The sequence below is a fragment of the Achroia grisella genome, unplaced genomic scaffold (assembly GCF_030625045.1).
Source record: "Achroia grisella isolate CSIRO2021 unplaced genomic scaffold, CSIRO_AGI_Agris_v1 utg900, whole genome shotgun sequence".
NCBI lineage: Eukaryota > Metazoa > Arthropoda > Insecta > Lepidoptera > Pyralidae > Achroia > Achroia grisella.
This window is the reverse complement of record NW_026713059.1, coordinates 539,386-559,661: the sequence shown is the minus strand read 5'-3', so window position 1 is coordinate 559,661 and position 20,276 is coordinate 539,386.

Genomic DNA, 20,276 nt, shown 5'->3' with positions numbered 1-20,276 from the left:
ATATATATGTGTATGTTTATTAACCTGGTTTGTAGATCACAAAAGTTGTCAGTTCGAATCCGATTAACAAATTAATGATTGATTAATATTTTCATGTTTGAATAAGAACTTATATTTTTAACTTTTTTTTTTACTTTGTAAAAAGTAGTCTGCGTAAGTATCTCTTCTTCTCTACAGGATACTGCAAATTGAACAAACATATGGCAAACCTAGGCCTATGTACAACAAAAATCTGCAGATTTTGCCAAACTGAAGTGGAAACGCCACTACACATCCTATGTGGTTATAGCTTACTCATACATACATGTAATATCTCATTTGGAAAGTTTACACTCTATCCTGCGGAGACAAAAACCATCGCTCCTAAGAATATCCGTCAATTCCTGTCTCTGACGGGTCTAGGTAGCGAACTTTGAAAAAGGGCGAGCACAATAGATCTATGTAGGTCGCAGTGCTACATGTCCAAGCACTTGACAATAGCCCAAACATTCCCAATAAAAAAAAATCTATGTCTACCTGTTTTAGCTACAAAACAGGTTGGTTTTGTAACCTGTCTTTTGATGTGGGGCCAGATTGAAGCAATGAAATTACAGGATAATCAATGAGATCAAGATGGTTGATACATGATAACGCGATGTCATAGTGCTGTTCATGTATAGCTATAGGTGACTTACAATCTTGTGGATAGGCATCTGTTTGTATTCTAATTAAAATATAACAACTTTCATATTTACAATATTTTAATTTACAATTTAGTACAATTGTCTAACAGCACTTCTATTCAACTCATTCGCTTCTATTTATGAAATAATAATAATACAGGCCACAATAAAAATCATTGACAATTCATACAGCGCCATCTAGTCCCAAACTAAGCAGAGCTTGTTTTATGGGTACCAGGTCACTGATAGAAATGTAATACTCAGATATTTTTTTTATTCTAAATACATAGTTGTTTATTTCGATTATTATATATACGAAATAAACAACTACAAACAATCACACTAATGAAAACAAATATTTTTACAGTATGAGGAATCTAACCCGTGACCATTGAAAGTAAAGCGATATGCTAACTACTAGACCTCAGAGGGCATCAAAAAACAACTACAATTAATAAGATAATTATTAAAATAATATAATAGTCAAATTAATTTCTACAGAGATACGAACCATCCACCATTACGAACTAACGAACTCTGTAATGTTCACTGAAGCACTGGAATGGTTTCAGCATGAGCCTACATCAAAGCAGCAAATTATACCCATAATTGAATTACGGATAAGAATGACGCATATTTAGAACATTAAACATAATTAGTTTATTTTTTTAATTTTAAATGTTTATTTTTAAATTTGGAATCATTATTTTGAAATGAAATTATTTATTGCAATGAATGTGGTAATTATACAGATAGAGATGTACTTCTAGATCAGAGTTCCCAAACTTTTTTGTGTCGTAGACCCCTTGCCATATTTTTTGGTTTTGGGTAGACCTGGTATTGATTTTTTGTAAATTTCTAAATGTAAATAGAAATAGAAATAGAAATAATCTTTATTCAAACAAACTCATTACAAGCACTAATTCGGAATGCAGATTCATCACAAGAAGAACGAGCAAGAAACTTGTGTGTTGCTCTTTTGAATAGATTTTTTTTATATAAATTACAGTATATCAAGTAAGAGGCATGCGATAATCAACATAGAAATCGCTACGTACTCATTATTAGTATAATTAGTGTGTAAAGTTTAGTATTAAAAACATAAAGTAAAAACAACAAGATGACCGCTCTCGTAGAACCCTTGCAGTTTGTCATAGACCTCTGGGAGTCGATATAGACCACGTTGGGAATCACTGTTCTAGATAATAGTCCAGAAGTTCAGTCTATTAGACATGTAAAAAGATTTATTAAATATTTATATTAATTAATGTCAGCTATTATATTAACATTACGTTAATATTAACAATAACAATTCATATAATATCACCAATTTTTCATATAAAATAATCTATCGATGAGTCGTGTGTGAACTATTTTAAACACAGATTTGTAATTGTTGTAGGTAATTTGTTATAGATATTTAAGTAACATGTACAAGTACAAACGTGTTCTAATTTTTGGTAATACAAGTTTTCCAGAATCTCTCACAGTTAATTTATAAAAGTGACCCTTCTTTATAAAGAAATAAGAGTGTATTTTAACAAAAGCCCGGCTTTTTGTTCAAATGCATTCATATTCATTCATTCATCGTTTTTCAAGCAGCAACATTCAAGGATCAGTGAGTACTTTTAATTGGCGTAAGTAACTTTAAATTAAATAGAGGCAAACATGGTGTCATTAGATGTTTATTTTAAAGGACATGGATACATTGCTTTTTTATTTGGAGATTTCAGAATCATACGTTAGTTGTACTATTGTTACCCACTCACTATAAGCTACGCCACACTGTGTTTAACTGGTAGATCTGAGTACCTTGCTCACATTATTTCTAATTAATTAAGGTTGTTAAGAAGATCTATTAATTAAGATTGTTGATATATTTCAAAGTACAGTAAACAATATATATATTAAAATAACTTGTAACTGAAAAAAGCAACTGTTAATAGTTAATATTAGTATATAAAAGACGAAGTGTTGTAGTAGAAATACTCTAAGAAGTAGAAGAAATTCTGTCTATTCTGATATTTCTTTTATCTTATCTTTCTGATATTTCAATTAACTAAATTTACTCATTCGTATTTGAAATTTGTAACCAGAACACTGAGATTTTATAAAATTTAAATAAGTTACCAATAAGTCAAATCAGACTTAGAATCAAACTTGTGACAATATATACCAAACAACGTTCATATAACTGAGTCATAAAAGTTATTAACTTTATTATGACAGATAAGTCTTATAAATGAGAGAAGCCATTTTGAGGAAAATGTAATAGCAACATTTTCAACGATAAATGGCGTTAAATCGTGTGAACCACTGAGATAAAATTATTAGAGGTTTATTTTTGTTTTGTAATAGTTACAAATCTTAAAATATTTTATGTAAAATGATTAGTAGATTATGTAGTTTTAGGCATACAGATTGCACATTCGTACGTCATTTTTTATATAGACAAACATACAAGAACAATTAATTATGTTCAGTGATTTCACTAGAACTTTTGCCACTTGAACATAGTCGGGAAATTAATCAGTTAGAAGAATTATCAGACTATTTACCATGACAAACAGACGATATAGATCATATCGTTTTGATAAATAAAGGACAACTATGAATGTGCGATTTATTTTTAAATATTATATACCTACTCTATGTAAAATAAAAATTGTTTAGCAAGTAATGGAAGTAAATTAAATATATGTATTAAATGCTCTTAGTTCATAGACAATCTTTTCACCTATTTAATTTGTAATTAGATGGCACTGTATGATATTTTAGATATTCATCATTTGACATCTACTCATATTAAACACCGTTTCAGAAAATGAAATATTTTTTATGACATGGTAGATTCTGCCTGTAACACCAACTAAAATAATATTTTAAAGTCTATTCTATTTATTCATCTACGTGCACTACATCTAAATTTTCATATCAGTTATGTTTCGTTTTGCTGTTGAAGCTGTAGACAATTTAAGTTAATGTATACAAAGCGAACATGTTATTACTAAAGTAACTTGTTAGTCAAAGAAATTGAACTTGAAATTTTGAGTACAACACCAAGATCACCGTTATATTATTCTAATATAACTTATACACTATACTTTAGTTGTAAACGTAAATCTATATATATAACTCAAAGGTGACTGACATAGTGATCTATCAACGCACAGCCCAAACCACTAGACGGATCGGGCTGAAATTTGGCATGCAGGTAGATGTTATGATGTAGGCATCCGCTAAGAAAGGATTTTGATTAATTCTACCCCCAAGGGGATAAAATAAGGGTTGGAAGTTTGTATGAAAATTTGACAATTTTAAACCGATTGGGCTGAGACTTTGCATGCATAAATCTACTATGACGTAGGGATCCCCTAAGAAATAATTTTGATAAATTCCATTAAAAATTAACGCGAGCGAAGCCGCGAGCAAAAGCTAGTAAATTATACAATTGGTTTTGCCTAATATTATGTAGAATCTAGGATCACAGAAATCATTTTTTTGTGTAGAAATATCTTCAAACAGTCGTCCCCTCGTTAGAGAAATGACGATTGGATATGTGGGATTCTTACCCTCTCTTATTAAAAAACCACAGGTTGTACCTACGAGCGTCATTTCCGATGTCGCCAGATCACGTTAGCATTCTACCGTGAGTCTACTACGGCGGAATAATAGTGTACTTAAGAGGTTAATTGTATTTTAAAATATATATAAAAAAATAAAATAAATATATTAATAATATACACGTATATAATCTATACATATAAATAAAGTTGGATTGTCTGTTTGTAATATTGAAATAACCGTTTTTTACTACATGCACATGAATATAAATACAGTACATACACCAAGATAACATTTTTTACAATTTTTGTTTGTCTATCTGCTTGTTCCGGCTAACCTCTGAAATGCCTGGACAAATTTTAACGGGAATTTTATAGGCAGGTAGCTGATGTAATAAAGAGTAACTTAGGCTACTTTTATTTTAGAAAAAAAAAAGTTAATTTGCACGCGGACGAAGCCGCGGGTACATACTAGCTGTACCCGTTATTATGTGTATTTATAATAAGTAAATACAACGCAGTACAAACTAGTCTTCTAACTAATATAATATTAAATAGACAGTCTAGATAAGACAATATTAAATACTAATATAAATACTTAAACATTTTTTTTATGAATACTAGCATATGCTATTGCATTTTTATGAAAAGGAAATCTAGTCAGTGTCCATAATTCGAACTTCAGTCTCACCAATTGCATCTCACCAAAGCTGTGTTTCGGTGTTCTGTGTTTTTATGAACGCATGTACACTTGTTTCGTATTCCGAACCTCCTTAGTCTAAGCAGGTTGTATCACCGGCTTGGTTATTAAAGCAAAGGGCACTTTACTTGGTAATACTGGCCTCAAATAAATACACGTGGCCACTTAAATTTCGAATTTAGAATAAAAAAAAAACAATTGAAAATAAGAACTGGAATATTTAATTAATATTAATCAATAATAATTATTGATTTAATTATTACAATACAATTGTTTTTATGAAAATATACACTCTATAGAGTGCGTGGCCAATGAACAGTACTGCACATCGGGATGTTCCTGAGCAAAGGTGAGTAAGTTTGGTGTTACATTGCTTACTTTGGGGTGTTCGGAGTGCGGAAGACGTTCTTCCCGGGTGAAATCGTATTTCTCCTGCCCTATCCATTAATTATCTTCTTTTAAATAAATACAGTCCACTCTCTATTTTATTTATTACTTTATATGATTCATAATCCAACAACACTGATACTATAAATTCCAAATGTTGTCTATGTTTTCTGTACTAATATTAAAAAGAGATTGAGAGATTTGTTTTTTGTTTGTTTGCTGTTTGCATTGGCTCCGAAAGTACTGGATTGATTTGTAAAAAATATTTTACCATTAATCCTACATTATCATATCATGATACACATGGGCGTTAGAATATTTTCAAAAATGTTAGGATCGATATGAAACCTTCAATAATAACCCCCAACGTGTGATAAAAATCCTTATAACGCATATGCTGCGGAAATTATTGATAATAGAGCAAAGTGTTCTACTACAGCTCTGTAGAGGAAATGACGAATAAAACGCTAGTCACGAACAAATAGCTTAATGTATCTTTCATATGAGTTTGTATAATAAGGACAAAGAGAGGCTATATCCTTTACCATAAAAAAACAGACGTAATCACGGGTAATGTAGAAGAAAAATGTTTAGTAAAAAAATGTATTGTAGGGTGTTCGAACATGAGACTATCTATAAGACAGGCAGCATATCCAACGGCCAGATTATTAACTGTACCACCAAGATCAACAGCGATAAGTATGTAAGTAGAACAATACCTTGAGATATTTAAGCGACAAAATTCCATAGACTAATTAAGTGGTGTTCGAACTAGAGATGTGCTAACTTGTAATAAACATGACTCGAGTTAACTCGAGTTGAAATTCAGGTAACTCGAGTTTACTCGAGTTGACTCGAGTTACCTGAAATAAACAGTATATTTTTTATTTATCGAATAATGTTTAATTCTAATAAATTAATTAATTAATTCTAATGTTTTTGGGCGCAGCTAGCCTTGAGAGCTTCACCAAACTATAGGGGGCAAGTAGAAATGGCACTTTAAAGCCGCTGATGGACTTATGGAATGCATAATCATTTTAATGATAACATAACCAGACGTATTTACGAAAAAAAAAAAACATATATAACCTCAAATCAATATTGAAATATTTGGGACAAGTGAAAATTGTATGATATGAAATGATTGGAAAATTTCATGTCATTGTCGGTTCGATGGCAGAATCATGCTCTCGCTCTTTCACTTGATTCGTTCATTTACCAGTTGAATTCTTCCAACTCGAGTTGGCATAATTCAACTCGAGTTAACTCGAATTCAGCGCAACTCGAGTAAACTCGAGTTGACGCATGTCTAGTTCGAACACACGATCATCTGTAAGAAAGATACAGAAGCATACCCAACCGTTAGATCATCAACTGTACCACCGAAATCAACAACGATAGGTAGGTACGCAGAACAATAATATCTTAAGATATTTTAGGTAGAAAATATCCATAGACTAATTGCGCTGTACATGAAAAATATTAATACATTATTTTTATAACTGCCTCTTACAGGAGAATAAAACCCTGTCTATTTTCTATATAATTTGAACTACTTTCCCGTGCCTAATTACTTTTTCTTTTCATTCCATTTCAAAGAAATGGAATTTCTCTTCTGGAATTTACTTTTTATGTGAACTAATAGGAATAAGTAAAAATAATGGTAAAATAATAAGGCAACTAATATTAGTTATAATAATAATTTTATTTATTTACTACCTGTACCTGCGACTTCGTCTGCGTGGAATTTAACTTTATTTTTCTAAAATAAAATTAGCCTAAGTTACTCCATATTACATTAGCTACCTGCTAATAAATGTCCCGTCAAAATCAGTCCAGTCATTTCATTAGCCGGAACATATGTTCCGGCAAAATCAAACAGACAGACAAAAATTGTAAAAAATGTTATTTTGGTGTATGTACCGTATTTATATTCATATTCATGTAGTAAAAAACGGTTAATTCAAGATTACAAACAGACACTCTAATTATATTTATATGTATAGATTTCAGACTACTAACAGCCTATATTATAAATACCTTCTGGACAAACATACATATGTAGTAATAATATAAGTATAAATATAAATCGTCTCTATGGTGTGGTAATGTGAACATAAAATATACATACAGCTTCATACAATTTTGGACATAATTAATAAAATTTTTAAAACATATGGACTAAATATTAATACCAAAAAAACTAAAATAATGACAGTAACAAAACATAAACCCCATAACAGAAATACTACAAGAATAAAAAAAATACAATTTGAAAATGTAGACACATTTAAATATTTAGGTAGTTTGATTACCAGTGACTCCAGATGTACTAAGGACATTAATATTAGAATAGCTATAGCGAAAAGAGCATTTAATGATAAAAAACATCTTTTGAGAGCTAATATATCAAAGTCCTCTCGGAAACGACTCATCAATACCTACATCTGGAATATAGCCTTGTATGCCTGTGAGACGTGGACATTGACGCAAAAGGAAAGAGACAAACTGGAAGCCTTTGAAATGTGGTGTTGGAGAAGAATGGAAAGAATTAGCTGGAAAGATAAAATAAGGAATGAAAAAGTTCTTAAGAGGATTAAAGAAAAGAAACAGATCATAGATATTATTGAGAATAGGAGGGGAAAATGTTGGGGCACTTAATAAGATATGACGAACTAATTAATAACATTAGTGACGGAAAAATAGGTGGAAAGAGAGGAAGGGGAAGACCGAGACACAGCTATATCAAGCAAGTTAAAGAAAAAGTTGGAGTCGTGTCGTATCAACAGCTAAAAATACTGATGGAAGATCGTGGAAGGTGGCGGGAGCTCCACCGACAAGAGCACAGCTCTTAAATTATGAATGAATGAATGAATACAATATAATAAAAAAAATAGTCTTATGGATGATAATGGAATGGTGCACTGATTTGCGCTGGCGGGGCACCAGTGGAGGATGATGAGATGAGCATGAGGTCGGTTAGCACATCATAGTACATTTACCATGAATTTATCATGGTAGTTTCCACGAAGAGGTCAAGCTGACATAATACATTGCTAACAATGGGGTTATTAATCCACTTTAATTACAATCCCCTTTCCCCATTATAGATATTTATGTCTGTATTTGTAATATCCCTCGACAATTCATACAACGTCATCTGGTGCAGCTAATCAGACCTTGTGTTATAGCTATATTCATACCATATACTTTAACCACATATACTATCTTCATATATTTCATTAAGATCTGTTCAGACGTTTAGTAGTCAAAAGGTAACTAACAGATAGATAAATTTTACAATTAACAATAATAATGCTTTATTTGTACAACCATAATTACAAAATTAAAAGGAGAGTATATAATAGTTGAAGTTCATTAGCTAGGTAATCAAATGACAGAAAGTAGCGCAATACAAAATGAGGACCCTGATATACTAAACTAAGTATTACACCTGTGCTATATATTGCATTTATCAGACGCAGATATTTAATAGTATATGTGGTGTATGTATCTTATGGATACTAAGTAGATTATGGATTAGTAAATTTAATTGACGACCTCGGTGGTCTAGCAGTCTAGCACACCGCTTTACGACTGATGGTCGCGGGTTCGATTCCTCGCACGGCACAAACATTTGTATTCATGAGTATGATTGTTTGTATCGGTCTGGGTGTTTTCTATGTATGTATTTACAAAAAAAAATATCTATGTATATGTATCAGTTATCAAGTACCCATAACACAAGCTTTAGCTAGCTTAACTTGGGTCTAGATGGCGCTGTGTGAATTGTACTGAGATTATTTTTATTAAAATAAGACATAGGCTATAAATTTCATGCGGATGAAACTGTAGGCACAGCTAGTAATGTTAGATAGTACTGCAATATCTATTAATAGTCATACTTTACTTTTTTTTATAGACAGAATCTTTAGTACTTGGATTTCTCATCATATAACAATTATACTTCAATAATGAGGACAAAATGAGTAAATATTACTTCATTATTATTAAGTGAGAAAATCTGAGTATAGTTTTAACTATTAAGTGCTAGAAGCACGTAATTTTGTTGTATGCAGTGTAAGGGATGTGTGGATAGTAATGTGGGATATTTTGTGTTGGTGTAGAGGATGTATACCAGTGTTGGAATACAAATTTATATGATAATATAATAGTTAGCTGTTTAAATAAAGAAGCATGTATTATTAGTATAAATTAATTATTACTAGTACAAACACTGTTATTGTCTAACCAATTCATTAGCAGATATATCGCACATTATTACTAATGAATCAATCAATATACCTACATATATAGGTCTTATTTACTCTCATAACTGAAGCAATGAGGAAGGAAACCTTTGTTTAACATCTTACGCTCTACACAAAAGGAACATTAATTATAATCAAATGTAACGAAAATTCAGTAGAATGAACAACATATATATGAATATAACATATCGACGCCCTCGGTGGTCTAGCGGTTTAGCACACCGCCTCACTTCCGATGGCCGCGGATTCGATTCCTCGCACGTTACAAACATCTGTATTCATGAGTATGATTGTTTGTATCGGTCTGGGTTTTTTCTATGTATGTATTTACGAAATAAATATATATATATCTATGTATTTGTATCAGCTGTCTAGTACTCAAAACATAAGCTTTAGCTGGCATAACTTGGGTCTATATGACGTCTCCAGTCTAAACTAAAGGTGTTAGATGACCAAGGTCGTCGACATTCAGCAGAGGATTTTGTTTTATAATACTTATAGATTTCTAAACGCTTTCCAAGAACTTTCTTACAGTTACAAATTTTCTGACTTTTTCAGTGCCCTAACAGTTTATACCACTAGCACAGACATAACATCCTATTTAATATTACTAGGTTTTTTATCGGTATGCTGTTTATACTCCAGGTCACATGTGGAGCGCTTTTATTCTTAAAAACTCGATCTAGACCGATCTGATTTTTTTTTTTGTGGTAAACAATGGAGGCCCGAGAACCTTCGATGAAATTTTGGTCTCGATCCGTCAAACTGTTTCGGAGGAGTATCGTTATCTAATCTCTAAGATCGCTCCGCGCTTAGCACTTCGCTTAATAAAAATGTTTTTTTTTTTCATATTATACTTTCTAAAATATATTTCACGTAATGCATATTGATGTAATTATAAACCTTCTATTTGTATCAATAAAGAATAGTTTTCTTTGTTACCTTTAAATTTTAAAAATTTATTATTACCATTTCATCTATACTTAGAAAACGTAGGAAGCAATTCATCTAGTACCCAAATTGTTATAATTTGATGATTCTGGACATTGTCAAATACAGCCGAGGCGTAAATCAATTTAATACAATTAAAACAAAACTGTTCAACGCTTAAGTCTATTACACTGGGTAATTTGATAAGCATCGCAAGATAAATGGTCTGAATACGTCTTTACTGAATTTGAACTTAGCTATGTAATATTAAAACTTAGAATTGAATATGAAATATTTATTAAGTTTTAGTATCTTTAAAAAGAGTTTTTCGCGACTTTGTCTATTATTTTGAGATAAAATCGGGCATACGCTGTTGTGAAAAAATATAATTTATCACTACAGCGTATGCCCGGTGTAGTGATAAATTATATGTTTGTGAAATTGTAACTTCACCACACAAATATATTCTTCAATATTTTTTAAGATGTATTACATAGCACAATAAGTCCCCGATGAGAGCCTGGAGATCTGTAATACAGGTTTTGACCTACTTCAGACTCCAGACTCTCACAAGGAATAACTTGTAAGGTTAAATATACATAATTTTTTATTTTGTAAGTTTCCTTGCGAACAGTAAGATAAAGATTATTATTGTTATTAATTATCTTCAAACGTTTGTATAAGTAGTGGTATAACACGCTTTAAAGATTAAACTAAAAGACTGGTCTGATCTTAATGAAAATTGGTGCGAAGATAGATTGTGCCACGAATACCGACATATACAATATTGTGTTTAAGAACTACATATTAATAAAGTAATAGTATAAAATTAGTAGTATATAATGCGAATTATTTATTCAAATCATCATCTTCTTCTTCCTTATCCCATTTATTTGGGGTCGTCGTAATATGTTTTTCTCTACCATTCATCTCTGTTCGCAATCAGCTCGTTATTTACTCCCTTTCTTACCATAGCATCATTCACTCAGTCCAACCATCTCTTTTTCGGTCTTCCTCTGCCCTTATAACCATCCACATTCATATGTAACACCTTCCAATTCAAGCGAATTATTTATTCAAATATGAAAGTAAAAAGATAATATAGCCATCGTTTAATAAATTTATTTTTGGGTCATTTTTTCAAACGCTATAATATGTAGTTATTTCTCTAAGTAAGTTGTACTTACATATAGTGGTGACAAGCAGTCACTAAGTAACTCGACGAAGCCTCGTTAGGTGGTATCAAGTGATTTCCCCGAGGATAATTTGATACTTTCTCATACGTTACAATTACGTCATAGTTTAAACGTCCCAATTTGTACACATCAAGTTGGTGTATATTTTTGTTAAGTACATTCTGTTCCACAAGAAAACTATACCAAACGGTACAATACTGTTACTTTTCTTTCTTTTCTTTTTTTTATGGACTTTTCTTTTTCTTTATTTTCTACCTTCTTTGTTACGTCATATCTGCTGTTTTCACTATTTTATTGTCAGACTTTTAAGTGATATACCATACAACATACATGTTATATTTGATATAAATCAATATTATTTGACGACCTCGGTGATCTAGCGGTCTAGCACATCGCTTTACGTCCGATGATCGCGGGTTCGATTCCTCGCACGGCACAAACATTTGTATTCAAAAGTATGATTGTTTGTATCAGTCTGAGTGTTTTCTATGTATAATATGTATCTATTTACGAAAAAAAAATCTATGTATTTGTATCAGTTGTCTAGTACCCATAACACAAGCTTTAGCGGGCTTAACTTGGGTCTAGATGGTGCTATGTGAATTGTCCTGAGATTATTATTTATTATTATTATATATTTATTTATAGTTTTATATATTTTATATGTATTTGTATATGTATATGCATGTGTTTACATACACTTACTTTTAGTATATACTTTTTAGGACAAATTGTTTTTCTTATTGGTAATATTTGCACCTCCTACATTTTTTCTCTGCACCTGTGGTTGACTGGTAGAAAATGCCGTAAGTCCGCCATATACTTTTACTTTGGTATTTTGTGCATTGAAGTTATTTAAATAAATACAATATTCGTATGTATGATACTAATATTATTGTAACAATATTGATGACAATAATAATTCTTAAATTATTTAACTAATTTATTAACTATACTACAGTATAAATGCTGAGTGGGAGTCACATTCAGCGTTACTAGTATGTTTTAGCTTTTAAGTTGTATAGTAAATAAGAATACTGTAATGCTGAATAAATGTTATTATTATTATTAATATATATATGTCTTTATTATTAGATATATACATACACATTTTACCATACAGAATATATAAAAAAGAAGAAACAATTACAATATATATCATTTTAAATATGACTTACCTTTCCTCTTTCATTATATGTAATTGTATATCACAGTGATGTAAAAAGGTAGTAACTCAGTGCATTCTTTGTTCTGGGAAACAAAGGGAGGTGAGACTGAGGTATCCACGAAGTCGACTTTTACAGTCTATCTCGGATAATATAGTTTTTTTTGCATTCCTTAATCATTTACACCCATGTAATGCCTGAGTCAGTCACTAGTCATCATTAAATAGTATAAAACAAAGTCGCTGTCGCTTACTGAACGTCCATATGTATGCTTAAATCTTTATAACTTTTTTTTTAGTAGATAGAGTGATTCAAGAGGAAGGTTTAATACATGTACACCCGTGCAAAGCCGGGGCGAGTAGCTAGTTATAAACGTTAGTGGCAGTAAACTAAACTTTTTAGTCACGAAGTAGAACGTTAAATCAAATTAATTATAAAGTTTCTATTAACTTCACAAGTAAATTTTTACTTTTCCATACAGCAAGTGTTACTATGTTTCTAACTGAAAATGCAGTTTCTAGATTCCAATTAATGCGTTGCAACAGTATACAGATATACCACGTTGTCGATACTGAACTTCCTATTAGAAGAACTCTAGTTAGAACTATTAGTGACGTCACTTGAATTAGGAATAGTTCTTGTAGTTGTTAATTTGTACTAATAGTTAGTTAAATGAAAGTGTTACATGTGTATTTATTTATTATTTAATTATAATAAAAAAGTTTGTCGATAAAATATTAGATTACCTACATAATATAGTTCACTCCTTTTTTCTTAGTACGGATTGTACTAAAAAAAAAGGAGTGAACTGTATTTTAAAGAAGAAAGGAGAAATATAGTTTTACACACAATGAAAGTCTTCCACACTCCAAATACAGCAATGTAACACCAAAATTACTTATTCGCTCAGGAATATCGTAACTTATTAGTATACATGTAGTTTAATGGCTACTTACTGTACAGTGTACATTTACTAGTAACAACTACATTATTTCAATGCAATTCAATGTTTTTGCATGAAATAATAATGAACATCTTTCTTCTAAAAGTTCTATTTTTTTTTTTCTAATTATAAATGGCCATACCTTTTTTCTTGGTTGCCAGTATTGTCGAACATTCTTTGATGCAATAAACAATTTGATCACACAGACTTAAGAAGGTTCAGAAATCAGAACACATATTTCTTTTGTTTTCTTAAACCATAAAATTTAAACGTAGACTTACGTTTATGTTAATATGGAAACCCAAATTTCAAAGCAGCGAGTATATTTTCTTTTATTCCCAAATAAATTGTATAAACTGTACACGTTGAAATTGTCTGGGTGATTTATTTCATCCACCAAGCAGCTTGCTCTTTAAGCTGCTTTAGTTGTATGGTCAAATATATATAGTATTTAAAAAAAGACATTGTATATACTACAGATACCGAAACCATCACATGGTGATGGTTATATCTGTAGAGCTGTTTATATATAGTATCATTTACCATCAGGTGAGCCGTAAGCTTGTTTGCCATTCCAGTTACATAAAGCTAAACTCGTTTAAAATTTTACCTGTAACAATTTCAATAACAATCATCAGAAACTATTCAGTTTTGATGAAAATCGTACATGCCATACTGACAATATCTTCGTTAGTGGTCAATACCACATCAATGTTATCACGTCATCACTCCCCTACCATCATCGATGTGCGTGATCTATTAATCGCAATTAGTGGTTAGCAGTAATAACTTTAGCGACGACATATCCTTATTGGAGCGGCGCTAACGTAATTGTCCGGCATTGTCCGGCTTCGGGTCATTACGTCAATGATGATGTGAGTCGCAGATGTGCTAATAGGCATTTAAATATCGTGTAACGACAATCTATTCATTGAATACATAAAATATGTAAATAACCTTCGACAATTACACAGGTCTAATTAGTAAACTAAACTAACCTTGTATTATATGTACTAGACATGTGATTACATTTATGGAATTTATATAATACTAGCTGTGCCCGCGACTTCATTCGCGTAAAATAACGATACTTCCATATAACCTTTCATCTCCCCTTTCAACACATTGTACCCATTTTTCCGCATTAAAAAGTAGCCTATGTCCTTTGTCAGGGTCTAGACTATCTGTGTACCAAATTTCATTTAAATCAGTTCAGTGGTTTTGACGTGAAAGCGAGACAGACAGACAGAGACGCAGAGTTACTTTCGCATTTATAATATTAAGTAAGGAGTATGGATTATAAAGAGGTGAAGTATATTACATATTCGAAGTATTCTCCATTACCTATTTTGAAAATTCTTCTAGCTGAGGATATACAATTTATCGAGGATGATTATAGAATATATAATATTACGCTACAACTAATAGGAGCGGAGCTGCAATGAAAAATATTACAAATACGGGGAATATATGACCCAGACGAAATTCAGTGAGTATTTATATATCTAAACTAATATTATAAAAAGGAAAAGTTTGTTTTTTTGTATTGAATAGGCCTCAAAACTGGACTATAACTAGACCAATTTGAAAAATTCTTTCACCATTAGAAAACTTTTTTTACCACTGGTGGTAGTATAGACTAGGTTATGGTTTCATTTTCAAAAAAGGAATCTCTTAAAATATAGTGTGTATTTGCAGTGTATATGTGTATAGTGTTTAGACAAACTCCTTTTATGATACTGGTGGTGACATAGATTTAATTTTCATAAAACGAATCTCTTAAAACGTAATATTTATTTCAGTCAGTGTTTATATTTTCACTTGTGTTTCTTTTAGTCTATGGTCAATGTTACAGGTACCGAACGCTCGCCTTTTGAGTAACTACTGGTAGCAATCTAGCGCTTCCCGTCGCGACGGACCAATCGCTACTGCAGCGGACAAAACTAACCCAAGTTCAGGGACAAACATGCATTGTTGTGTGATATATGGCGAATTAATGTTCTGTTTCGAACATTGTAAGAGACACGCACTTCTTAGCATTCCATGGATTTACTGTGCGGGTCCCGGGTCCATCGTGTGGTAGAGAGGGAAAATCCGAGCTGTTTCCGGGACTTGTGATCCGCAGGACGTTAAGGAGCCCCTTGTCGACGTACTTTAATACCAATCATCTTCTCATCTTCACCAATCGTATTTCTCTCGCTGCCCACCCAAGATAGCTAGTGCTGCTTTAGATACATTTTCTGGTATGGAATTTACTGCAGTTCTGGACAGACAGTTCAAAACCTTTTATAGTTCTAGAGATATTTCGCTGGTATACCTCTAACTCCTACTTCGACCGCACTTTTACAAGTTTAGTTTTTTTGAATGTATGGAAATATCTGGTCTAAATGATGAAACACCTACATTCTCTGGGATTTTATTCCATTTCTGGCTTATTATACATGTCCATTAAAATAGTCCAGTAAGGTGCAATTGATGTTCTTCAGCATTACATATTTAGGATTTTGTATGAATTTCTAAGATTATTTGCTATTATATTTATATAAAAAAAAATTGCAAGGATAATTTAATAATTTTGTACCACAAAAAAGCAGTTTACTAGGTGTTCTGATCTCTTCTGATTAAAAAGAACAACAGCTAAATTTTATGTAATTTAGATTGTTAAACAAGCTTACGATCCAGCAGATTATTTTTAACTACTCTAATGCCGCAGCTAACCTTAACAGCTTCACCAGATGATAAGGGCAGTTTGCACACCAAATCTGCGGAAGGACTTATGGTGCAGGTTCAGGTGAGATTGAACGGAGTAGAAGTAGCGCCAACACCCTTCCTTTATTAAGTGTTTGATGGTGAGCAGATTAAGATCACGGTGGAGATTCACGTTGCAAATAAATCACGGAGCAGTAGCTCGACGCTAGAACTTTTTGAAAGATTTCCCACCTCTTTGTAAGTGGGAACTGACTATGACAGCATTGCCCATTGGGGCATAACATTATTATGTATCACAATAATATGTTCTTTATTGCATAGATAATACATTGATACTATAATTTAGAGACAATGTGAGCAAATGTGGATTTATCCCTAGAAGAGTTCTCTTCCAGTCAACCCAAAACAGTGGCATAGGTGGTACTGAGTGGGTAATACCTGCTGCAAAAAAATACAAATAACAAATTGTATAATCTACACAATCCGAAAGATCGGCATAATCGTTCAGGAACTAAATACTGTCATACATAAACATTATACCATCAATGAATTCATAAAAAAACACGTTTATTATAGTTTCTTGAATGTACACATTATATTTATGGGGGCTGTTACAAACATGGCAATTCGGTACGTCCTTCGCAGCCTATTTCCTCCCTTATAACACTCGGCATTCATAACTGTCATGTGGTGGCGCGGTGGTAGTAAGGTTGTATGTAAATTTCACGGTTACTTATATAACACAAAAATTGAATGGTGTAATGGACGGTCGTTAAAACAATTATCGTACGTATTAGTGAAACAGAGAAATTTAATACTTACTTAATATTATACATGTGGAAGTAGGCATGTTTGTTACCCTTTCACGTAAAAACTACTGAACCGATCATCATGAAATTTTGTATATATGTTCTTGAAGGTATTGGAATGGATGACAGTGTAAAATTTAGGATACTTTTTGTTTAAAAAAATACATGCATTTTTATAAATATAAAAAAAAATTAAATATCAACATTTTGCTACTTCAGCGCCATCTAGCAGCCAGTAGTGAAGTTATACAAGCGAAGCCGCGGGTAAAAGCTAATAAAAAATATTTTGAAAGTTTTGAACCCAATTATAAATAAAATATAATAATAATAATAATGACCTTGAACAATTCACACAGCGCCATCAATGCAAAGCAGAACTTGTGTTAAGGGTACTAAACAAGTGATATAAACACTTAGAGCGATACAAACAATCATGAATATAAATATTACTACCATGCGAAGAATCGAACCCGCGACCATCGGAAGTACAGCGGTGTACTAAACCTCTAAACCACCGAAGCCGTCATATATATAAATATAACCTAAAAAGGCTAATAGTGCTTTGCATGCATCATAATTTATATTAAAACTGTATTTAATTGTGACATATCAATTTATTGATAACTTCTTTATTTTTTTCCTATGAGCGTATTATTGTGCCGTGGTTTGTGTAGTTATAAATTTATTCAATTCTATTCTATTAATGCTTGTTAAAATTAATTTTAAATACTGTTAACCGGAAACTCCAACGAAAATTATTATAAAAACCTTTTTAGTGTTATATTTTACAATTTTTAATCAAAGAACACTGTATTCTCGATGTTACGATCGTCTTTTGTTTCTTTTTTCCTTAATGCTGTAACATTGCCACTTTTTTTTCAACGTTTTCGCACCTCGTTTCACACAAATATACTATTTCTATTGATATGCATTTTATAACAGGCTCATATTGTAATGGATATAATACAAGCGTGTGTGAAAATTTAAACAAAATATGTATTCGAATTTTAAGAAGCATTAGTTTTATCAGATTTGAGTTATTTTTTTTTAAAAGCCTTAATTCTGGTACATATTCATTCAAATTAAAGTATATAATTTAATAATGATATACTTTTGTGTATGTTTATATGATTATTCCAATAATAACGATATAAATGTATCGTATAAGTTTTTATTCGTTGAAATATTGGGTCAAAATAAATAATGAATTGTGTAAAACAAAATATTTATCTTATCACTAAATACACATTCGATTTATTGCAATAAATTTAATATCATTTTAAATAAATAACGTAATGCGTATGTATAGTAATATTGTAATAGAAATGTGTGTACATCTGTGTGATGAGGTATCAAGACGAACTTAATGAAAATTGGACTTTGATTGGATTACGAGAAAATACATACGGTATCGTTAGAGGATTCGATCCCGGTTGATTTTTCTTTTCTTTTGGGATTATCTACAGTTAATCCCGGGATTGTATTGGGAATAGGAAGTGGTAACAAAAAGACAGTAAAACATATCAAAATCAACTATTTATTTTAAATATTTAGTTAAATATTTAAAAAACAAAAGAAAATTATACTTTCTTTTGATAAAATAAACAAATAATTTTTTGTAAATAATTTATTAAATACATAGTTATTTACAGAATTGCCTAGTTTGTACATTTTATTTTACATGATCCGTATCATTGACGGCCCCGGTGATCAAGCGATTTAGCATGCCGATTATTGCTGGTTCGACTCCTCGCACTTTACAAACATTTACATTCTTGAATATGATTGTTTACATCGGTGTGGGCGATTTATATGTATTATATATTATACTTACAAAAATATGTATATGTTTATATCAGTTGTCCAGCCCCAAGTAAAGCAGAGCTTGTGATAAGAGTAGTGTCACAAGCTCTGCTTAGCTTGAGACTAGATAGTGCTATGTGAATTATCCTGAGATATTATATTAAATAACTCAGACAATGACGCAGCTAAAACTTAGTAACGAATATAATCAGCAAACATAACTCAACTACGATATTTCCTACCACAATCATGGAACCTGTACCTCACAATTCCGTGTCCATTACCAATCCACCTAAATTATGGAGATCCAAACATTTGAACGGGGCTGTATAATTTGGAAAACCCACTCGGTAGTCAGTGGAACTATAAACTTGCCGTGTTTTAGACACATCGTGGGCACGATCGATCACGCCCAAGGTCATGCCAGTGTACCTTGGAGCTGATAACTGAAAGGTCACTCCATAGTGCGGTAGCTTTGCAGCACCTTGCCTTGATTTATAGTCAGCAGTTTGCAGAATCTAATCTTAGCTTGTCGCAATGCTGTTTCGTAGACCAGTAACAATGTATTGTCTATTCAGAGCAACAAAGGCAAGACTAAATAAAAGTTTAGTACCTTTATTGTTCCTACTTATAATCGAACTTGCCACCATCGAAATAATCTAGTACTATTACTTTTGATGGTGGCAGGTTCGATTCTTACACAAACATTAATTCATATGCAAGATTATTTGGTTTTGGACTAAATGTTGTCTATGTATCTTTACATAGTATAAAATAAAGTCGCTTCCGATGTCTGTTCGCCTATATTTTTTTAACTACGCAACGGATTTTAAATCGGTTTTTTTAACAGATAGAGTGATTCAAGAGGAAGGTTTATATGTATAATACATACATAGGTGCGAAGCCGGGGCTGGTAGCCAGTATTGTATCAAATCTATAACATATATAAATAAAAGTATTCAACTATTTCTGTCAGTCGTTAAGTACCTACCCACAGTACAATATTTGCTTAGGTTGGGACTTGGGAATATACATAGGTGATCTGCAGGATCCTAGATTATTATAATTATTGTTAATAGAGCCTTCTCTACATTATACAATATTATGTATATTGTATAATTTAGAGAAGGCTCTATT